This window comes from Rattus norvegicus, chromosome 14, assembly GCF_021556685.1.
Source record: "Rattus norvegicus strain SHRSP/BbbUtx chromosome 14, alternate assembly SHRSP_T2T, whole genome shotgun sequence".
In the NCBI taxonomy this organism is placed as follows: Eukaryota; Metazoa; Chordata; class Mammalia; order Rodentia; family Muridae; genus Rattus; species Rattus norvegicus.
The window spans coordinates 80,075,111-80,084,418 of record NC_141547.1 but is presented as its reverse complement, the minus strand read 5'-3'; the positions used below and the strand labels follow the sequence as shown (position 1 = coordinate 80,084,418).

Genomic DNA, 9,308 nt, shown 5'->3' with positions numbered 1-9,308 from the left:
CATTGTGCCACCTTCCTAGTGCAGGTGACTATGATGGTGGGAAGCTGACCAACCCAGGGCCCATTCTGGAGGGAAGAGTCTAACCCTAGGGACCCACCTTGTAGACCTTCACTTGCAGAAAGCTTATGTGGCTAGGGGACACCAATGCTTATCAAGGCTGGGCCACTGAAGTGACCGTTCCCTGGGATGCTCAGGGCCCATCTGCTGGTAGTCACTTGACTTCCAGATACCCAGCAGCCCCGAGGAGCCTTCCTTGGACCCGGTAGGGCTAGGGCGTTCCCCAGAAGGCAGAGGTGACAGGCACTTTCAGAGGCTTGTCAGAAAGGCTGCCTTGACCTGAGACCTGAGGATCCCACATGCTGAGGCGAAGGCCCCTTAGAGAGTGGTTGTGGGGATGCTAAGCAGGCATAGAGATGGCTCTGGCTAAGGATAGCAAGAGGGGCTGGCATCCTTTTTTTTTTCTGTGGGAACTCTGAGCCTTGCTTTCTTATAGGCCAAACTAAAGACCCAGATAGATGGTCCGAGACCCCCGCCAGGACTGAAGCCTGCACCTGTGAGAGGAAATGTGGTTGGATTCAGCCAAGAGAGTTATAGGTCTGGGTTTTGGAACGACCCCTTCCTTCTTTTTTCCTGGTTCACTTGTTCACTCACTGACTGCTTGAGACCCTCTCCCCATCACTTCCTCCCTCTTGTTCCTGTCTGGAATCAGCCTCTGCTGACCTCTGCAAGCTCGGTCAGACACAATCCCCACTGCAGCGGGTGTGTTCTGACTTCTGTCTCAGTGCTGCCCTCTTCTGGCAGAGGCCTGTGGTGTTCCCGTTTGAGGACTCAGGCTCTCTTTTCCCACAGCAGGCTCATCATCTGCTTGGCAGGCCAGGTGAGGTAGGCCTTTCAGGGTTACAGTCTCTTATCTGGATGCAGAAAGCAGGGTCTAGGAGGGAGGCTCAGATCTGACTCACTTTTTCATTTCCACGACAAACGCCTGACCTAGACGGGGAGAGCAGAGAAGGTGTCAAAGCAAGCAACTGGGCTAGCTGGGATCATGTCCCAGTTTTCTGTGCCTTTAAACAAAATCACAGCGTGGCTACTTTTCTGGAGAAATCTCTGGATGAGACTGCATTGTCCCACAGGTAGCCTCCCAAGTGTCCCCACAGACTCCCCAGCGTCCCTGTCACCTTTGGGCAGCTTCAGATTTCTGTTTGACCTTAGACCGGGAGACAGCTGTGACTGTAGTACTACCTACTTCCTTCTGGCGACTTCGTTCTGGCTAGGCAGATGGCCCTGTTGCCTTCCATGTTGCCCCCACCCCAGTGAGCCTGGACCAGGTGCCATTGTTGAGTCTGGTCACAATATTTCACTGAGCAAAGTCAGCACAGTATCCTGGAGTCAGGAACTGAAGCAGGAGCCTTGGAAGGGTGTGACTACTGGCTGGCTACTCATAGCCTACTCAGCCGCTTCTCTATAGCACCCAGGACCACATCCCAGAGTGGCACCACCCATGGTGAGCTGGGGCCTCACATCAATCATCGATGAAGAAAATGTACCAAAGTCCTGTCCACAGGCCAATCCGATACGGGCATCCTCTCAGTTGAGGCTCCCTTTTCCCAAAAAAACTCTAGCTCACAGGACAACTCACATTCAACATGCCTCACACTGGAGAGGGACCCCCTTCTGTCCCCTCACTGAGGTGCGGCCATGAGAGCAGATGGCTGAGAGAAGCAGGGCAGGAGGACATGGTTCTGTGGAGAGGCCCCTCCCCTCACTGCCCCGGGAGTGGTGGATGTGACCCCTGGTGGAGAGGAACCCTCATTTGCTGTGTGTTGGGATGGAGCAGGCATTGGATCTCAACATGGGGTTGGACAGGGTCCAGCTTTCAGTCAGGAAAAACAGATGAGGGCAGACATCTGTGGCCTGTGAGGATCCTCAGGGCAGATCAAGAAGAAGCTGGCAAGGAGCTGCTGGCTGTCTCTCCTGCTCACTGCTAGGCAGAGACTTAAAGCACACCTTGGGCTCCTATGCAAGCCAGATCATTAGAACCATAGGCAGGCACCTCTCTTGTCACTCATGCCTTTGCAAATGCTGTTTCCTCTTCCTACGATGCTCATCCTGCTAGCTCGTCTCTTGAATGACTCCCCACATTCTCAGGAATTAGCTGACATGTCATCTCTTGCTGGATGACCTCTCTGAAAACCCCAGCTAACGTAATCTCGTCCCTTGACAAGATGGCGGATGCCCAATTCTCTATTTCCTATGAGAAAAAGCAAAGAGTGAGGAAGGTAGGTTCGTAGACACAGACATACTGCAGAGCTGTATTCCAGCCCCTGACTGGTGGTCACGTGGTCTTGCATATGTCTAGGGTGGGCTGCTTATCAATAATCCAGCAGAGCAGTGGCCTGGCCCCACAGGACAGCCTGTTCTCTGGCCTGGTTATTATTCTCACGTAGCTCCCTTTTTCTCTGTCCCCTGAGTCCACAACTCCTCTGAGACAGGCCTCAGTCTCTGTTAGGCTGCCTTGAGGAACCTACATCTGTCTATTTGTGGCAAAAAGGTTAGCTGGCTCTTGGGAAATGTCAGGGATAAATCAGAGCTGGCTTGAGACAAGGCCCAGTGAGACCCAGTGACGTGCTGTCATTTTACAAGTCTCCTTCCTTAATCAGTCAGGGACAAAAACAAGAGATGAAGGGTTCCTATAGCAACCAGCAGCAGGACCCAGGCTTTCTCAGTCTGAGCCTGTCCCAAGAGGACAGTGCTGGCCAGAGGCTGGTGACCTTGGCATCAAGTGGTAGGAGCCAAGTGTCTCAGAGTGTAACTCCAGACACCTAAGCTCGGGCTGGGGAATGGAAACTGGCCCAGTTAACCAGTCCATCCACCCCAGGCATCCTGGAGCAGCAGATGGAGAAACTGAGTCCAGAAGGGAGAAAAGTCAGAAAGCAAACTTCGTGGTATCCAGGGTCCCCGAGAGAGTTCTTTGAGGAGGCTAGTTTCCTAAACTATAAGCTTATTATTTTTTTTTACCTGCCACCCAGACACCAAGCTGTCCATTCATCTACCCACTTCTTTACCCATTCACCCACCACCCACTCATTCATCACCCACCCACCCACCCACCGATCCACCTCCCCACCTTCCCACCAGGGCATCTGTCCACTCATCTACCTATCCATTCATTTCTCCACTCACCTACCCATCAACCTCTTTATCTAATAATTTTTCAATCAGTTGATTGAGCCATCTATCCATCCACCCCCTGCAAAGCCAATACATCCATCTGTCTGTCCACCCACCTCTGTCTACACACCATTTGCCTCTACTTCCCACCCACCCCCTCCACTCATCTACCTGACCACCACACACCAGCAGTATGGTCTTAGATGATTCATCCACAGATCCCGACTCAGCCCTGGGATGTGTGTGCAGGGTCAATAGATACTAACTTAAGTAACCTCTGACCTCTGGGCTTGCCAAGAGGATCGAGACAATCATGGAGAACTTTGCTTAATTGTGAAGGCCAGTTGGACTTCTGGGAAAGGCTTGCAGTGGATGTGAAAGGAACAGGACAATGCTCCACATGGGGCAGAAGGCACAGACCCAGTTCTATGGTCCGAGGCCCCTGTAATCCAAGCTGCAATGCGCCGTGCCGGCATATGTGCAGTGGGTAGGAGTGCTACCAGCCCCCAGCCAGTGACACTAGAATTTTGCAACCTTCGAGAACCAACAAGATGCTTCTTCTGTTCTTAGCTGTTTTTGGTGAATAGGTGTGAATCCAAAATTATATTTGGAAAAAAATCTGAAAGGTTTTGCTTCTCAGGCTTGAGAGGTTGCTCAGTTGGTAAAGAGGACGGGAGTTTAGTTCCCAATACTCATGTCAGGCGTCACTGTCCGTACCTCAAGCTCCAGGGGGATCTGATGCCTCCGTCCTCTGTAGGCACTCGCCTTCTGTGTGCAAATAAACATGCACACACACACACACACACACACACACTCACAATCAATCAATCGATCAAAAGAGTAATAAAATTACTCTTGGAAAATGAAAAGGTTTCACTTCCTTGGTGTTGATTGCTTAGTGTGATGCTGGGCGTTGAGGTGATCGTAAACTACTATGATGCTTACAACTCCTTTTAAAAACTCCGTTTATGTTTCAGGGATCAAGTGCACATTGTCACACATGCTCAGCCTCTGCTCTGCCTCCACGCACAGAGGCAGAACTGCTAGAGCACTGCCCCAGGCTTTTACAGTCTGGACCAGCTTGCGGCTGTGGCTCTGACTGGCATATTCTCAAGAACTGCCGAGCCCCGTGTCTGCTTCTGCTTACTTTCCACGTGAATGTCTCTGCTGTGAAGCACATGTCCCTGCAGTGTGGCCATTAAACTCTTTGCGCTCTTCTCCAGGGAGTGGCAAGGAGGAGTGCTTGCACCTCAGTGCTTCTCGGCCAGACTAGGGGTGGAGCGAGGGAACTGTGGGCTCAGAGTTGATCATGGCATGAATGCTGGGAGGCTGAACAATGTAAAAAGGGCCTGGAAGTGACTTGAGCGAGGTGTGTTGACTTCCCAGTGCAACCACTCTTCCGACGAGAGTCCCCGGTGTGGCCACTCTCCAGGGCACACCTGGAGCGTGTGTCCATATCACCTGCTGACAATCCCCGGTGCACCTGCACTCCCAGCTGACACTCAATGGTACATCTGACCTCTCAGGTGTTGTTCCTGGTATCTGCATCATGCATGTTTGACCCCTTTTCTTACCTTTGACTCTGGTGACTGTTTTAGGAATTAGGGTTGTCCAGGGTCAGTAAGGAGTGATTTCTGCAGGTGTCATGGTTTCTGAACTCACTGGTTTTGAAGCTTTAGTCACAGTTGAGAAAACTGTCCCAAACATGCCACCTGGGAGGAGTCCACCCACCAGGGCACATGTGCCCGACAGCTGCAGAGAACCACACCCACACTTAAAAACAAACAATGTTACTTGTTTTTATTAGTGTATGTACTGTGTACGTGTGCGCATGCATGTACATGTTTGCGAGCACCTGTGTGTTATGTATGTGCCATAATACCTGTGTGGGGGTTAAAGGGCAATTTCGTGGAGCTGGGCAGTCTTTCCATCTGTTTAGTTGCTTGTTGTTTGGAGACAGGGTCTTTCACTGTGTACACTGGACTGGTGCACAGCAGAGTGGTCATCCCACCTCTAAGTGCTGAAAGTAAAGGCCTATGCCTCCATGCCTGGCTCGATTTCCACTTTTGCATGGGTTCTGGGGTGTGGAATTCAGATAGGCTAGCACTGCACGACCTCCACCCATTGAATCCACCTTATAACAGCTTTAAAAATTACCTATTAGTGCACTGGTGTGTCTGTGTGTATGCATGTGTGCATGTGTGCGTGTGTGCAGGCATGTGCATCTGTGTGTGTGTGTGTGTGTGTGTGTGTATGTACATTGCTGGAGCTTTGTCACATCTGTACAGAGACATGTCCATATATACACATATATGTATGCCTATGACTACACTGCACATGCCTTTGTCTGCTTCTTTACACATGCTTGTGACACTTACATATATGCACATACACATGCCTGTGCCTCCTTGTAGACACATACTGTTGATACTTACATACCCATGTGTTACCATATATACAACACAGTCCCACATAATCAGCATGTTTACAGATGTACACATACATACAACACATAGGTTTACACGAGCAGTATAAACACGTGTACAGATCCAAACCCACGTGCACGTGGATGCACGTGCCCGTACACGTGCACTGTTGTTGTCTTAGTGTATTTCATACACCCCTCCCTGCTGCAGCAGCATGGACACATTCTTTGGGTTGGGCGTCTCTGCCAGCACTTGATATTATCCTAGTTTGGGGGTTCTGCCAGCCAGTGGGCGTAAAGAGGCGTCTTGTTGTGGCTTGAATTTGCATTTCCCCAGGTCTGCATGTGGCCAGGCATCTGGCTTCCTCCCTCGCCAGGAGTCCATCTGCTCGCGTGCCGTCATTGCTTGCTGTTGGATGCTGGTGGTGGCGGTGGCGTGCCTGCCTGCAGCTGCCCTTTCGACTCTTCATTTGCAGGCCTGACTCTCCTGAATCTTAGGAGGCTATTTCAGAGTAGCCGTGTGTGTGTGTGTGTGTGTGTGTGTGTGTGCGTGTGTGTGTGTGTGTGTGTGTATGTATGTATGTGTGTGTGCGTGTGTGTGTGTATGTATGTATGTGTGTGTGCGTGTGTGTGTGTATGTATGTGTGTGTGTATGTGTGTGTGCGCGCGTGTGTGTGTGTGCGTGTGTGTGACACATGTGACAGTCTCCTGCCGTTGAGAGTTGGCAGGCACATCCTACAGACTCAGAGGGCCTCGTGTCATCACTTTGTGACTCTGTCAACTTCTGCCACAGACTAATGAGTGACTTGATGCTGGTTTTAGGTGCTCAGAGCTCCCAAAATGTCCAAGGATCAACCCAATATTTCTTTTTTCTTTTTGTAAGGGGGTTGGCTTTATCAGGCCCTTGTGTTCCCTGACTGTTTGCCAGCACCTGCTGAGGTGACGGGGGTTTCGTTCATGCTCAGACTGCAGTGGCTGGGCTGGCTCAGAGTACACAGTGTCCTTGAGTCTCTGGTCAGGGGCACAGGATGTTTCAGGTGGGGTGGAGTCAGCCTCTCCCAAGCCACACAGATCTCTTCATAGAAGTCAGAGCAGATGGCGGGGGAGCGGATGCTACGTTCCATCAATAAGTACCCATCACGGGCTCGCAGCCTGCCGGGCGCTGTGGCGGCATGGCTGGTTGCTCAGCAGTCCGCTCGCTTGCTTTTGGGCATATGCCTGTGTGCCAGATGGCTGAGCCTCCTGGAAATCTGATCTATGGAAAATCAGGATTTTTCTTAATTATGAAAATTGTCATGCTGGTAGAACGCTGTGGAAGAATAACACAGCAGCACCAATCTTCCCCTCTCCCCAGGTTCCGCCAGGGATGGGAAACATCCTTGCTCTCCCCGGAGTCTCTCAGAACATGCTACTGTACACATCGGGCACTTGGTAACCTAACCCTTCAGTTCGCCTCTGTCCAAAGCAGCGTCGTGCCCCCACACGACCCAGACCCATTTCCACACCCAAGCAGGTGAACAATGAATTCTTTGAGCTCATATGATATCCTTCTAGATTACAAGTGCCTGACATGTCAAGCTCCTCATGTCCCGTGTGGCCAAGAGTTACACCCTAGCCACTGGTTGTGTCTTTTTCTGCAACACAACGAATTGCCTTTATTTCAGTATGCATCCACATTTCAACATTTAGTGATCCTGAGCAGAGTGGGGAGCGTGGCAATGAGCCAGGAGCCAGGCCCACCGATCTGCAAACAATCTGTGAATGCGATGACACAGAGCTCCTCTGGGTCCCTGGCTAGGGTCTGAGGAGTAACACTGAAAGTCTGCACTGCGAGTCTGCAGGGTCAGGGCCTCGTGCTCCAGCTGTCAGGCTCCACACCAGACCCGATGAGTGGCCAGGGTGACTGAGAGCCCTGTTCAAACCTCTTCAATGTGTAAAATCAAAGCTATTGTGGGAAAAGGAAACAACTCAGAACCATGTGCACTGAGGACTCTCCACATGGCCTTTCTCTAGGCATATATCCAAGGACCCTGAGCGCTGGCCTGTCTGAGTCGCCCTGTGACTGCTCTGTTCACCTCTAGCCCTGAGCTCAAAGCTCAAGGGCTGATGATGGTGGCAGGGCTCTCCCTTCCCAGGCCGGTGGCAGGTAAATGAGTGTGGTCCAGAGCTAAGTGAGGGAGGCCAGGCTCTTCCAGTCTCATCTGGTGGCTTCTGGCCACAGCAAGGTTTGGGTGGTGACGGGCAACAAGGGACTCGAGGAGGGGAAAGCAGCACCCCTTGATAAAGGTAGGGAGATGGGAAGCCCTGAATTCCTCACCCGAGGCCAATTTCAGAGGGAGGGGAGGTTACAATATAAGCTTTGGCCAAGGGTGGGAGTGGAGGAGTGGGGACCATGGCTTGGATGGGGCAATCACTTAAGACTTAAGAAAGCAGGGGTGCAGCCAAAGCGCCCCAAGCCCAGCGGTGGTCAGTCCCACGACTGCTACCTAAAGAGTCCCCATCTATTCTAAGGGCCACCACACAGCTGTGGCAGAGGGCAGGGTGGGCAAAGGCAGACCCAGGCTGAGTGCCAGCAGAAGGTGATTGTGTGAGACGTGTCCATTCAGTTGTGTTAGCTGTGCCCACCGCTCCCATAGGAAACCGATTTTAATACACCTTCTTGATCCCAGAAGTTCAACCAGGCAGACAGCGGTTACACTCGACAGATGATGTTACACAGCACAACTTAGGTATTTCAAATGGACAAGAAGTTAGCATCAGAGCAGTGTCTCAGGAGGAAGTCTGAGCGGGGCTTCCTCTCCAGTACTTTGAGGTCTACAGATGGATCTAGAAAATTTACTACTGTGGAAAATGAAGACTTGGGTTGGATGGGGAAGGCCTTGGTGACCAATTGCTGTAACACTGTCCTTCTGGTGGCTGTGGCAGCTTCATGTTCTCTTTTGACATCGTCAAGTGCCTCAGTTCCTGCAGGATGACTTTGGTGCTGTGGAAATTCTGCCACTGTGCCAGCACTGCCATGGCTCGTGGATCCACCACTCCGTTGGAACTGCTCATGCCGCTCATATTGACTCTTGTCACAAATCTCACAGACGGGGGTGCTTCTGGATACTTAGGCCCACACTCTATCTTAAGGGTGTATATTTGGTTTTCATAAATTGTTCATGGAGGCCCAATTATCACACCTGTCCGTCTTGTGAATGTCATGTCCTCATTGTCCTTCAGACCCCAGCTAACTGTGCCATCACCTACTCCTTTCTGGCCTTTTTCCAGCTCTTCCAACAGTTGGAAATTTCGAGAGACTTTTACTTCTGAGCCTGTGGTGGCTGCCATCTTGCGTCGCTGTCCTTCCACACTGGTTGTGTCTTTTAGCCACGAATAGCCCCATTCCTTCCAGATTGAAAGCTCCAGGTTAAAATTAGCCCCCTTTCCTCCATGATGCTTGCTTACAATGTTTTTATTGGCATATATTAGTTATTCACAACAATGGCCTTTATCATGATAATCATGCATCTGTGCTGTGTATTTTGATGCCCGCCCCTCTTATCCCTTCTTCCCAGGCAGTTCCCCTTCTACTTCCCTGACTGTTTTTTCCCCAGTGGGTTTAGTTACAGGAGCATGGCACTTCACCAGTAGCCACTCTACTCCGCTATACAAAATGTCTCCCCTTCCCCCATCTGTAGACCCTCGTGGAGGAGCCAGGGCTTGACAGGCTGGT

The 9,308-nt window shown here is 51.2% G+C and overlaps 1 pseudogene; it reads right to left on the bottom strand.

Moving 5' to 3' along the window:
• Window positions 1–8,431: 8,431 nt before the first annotated feature.
• LOC134481690 (ubiquitin-conjugating enzyme E2 variant 1-like) lies at window positions 8,432–8,923 on the bottom strand (annotated as a pseudogene).
• Window positions 8,924–9,308: the final 385 nt, after the last annotated feature.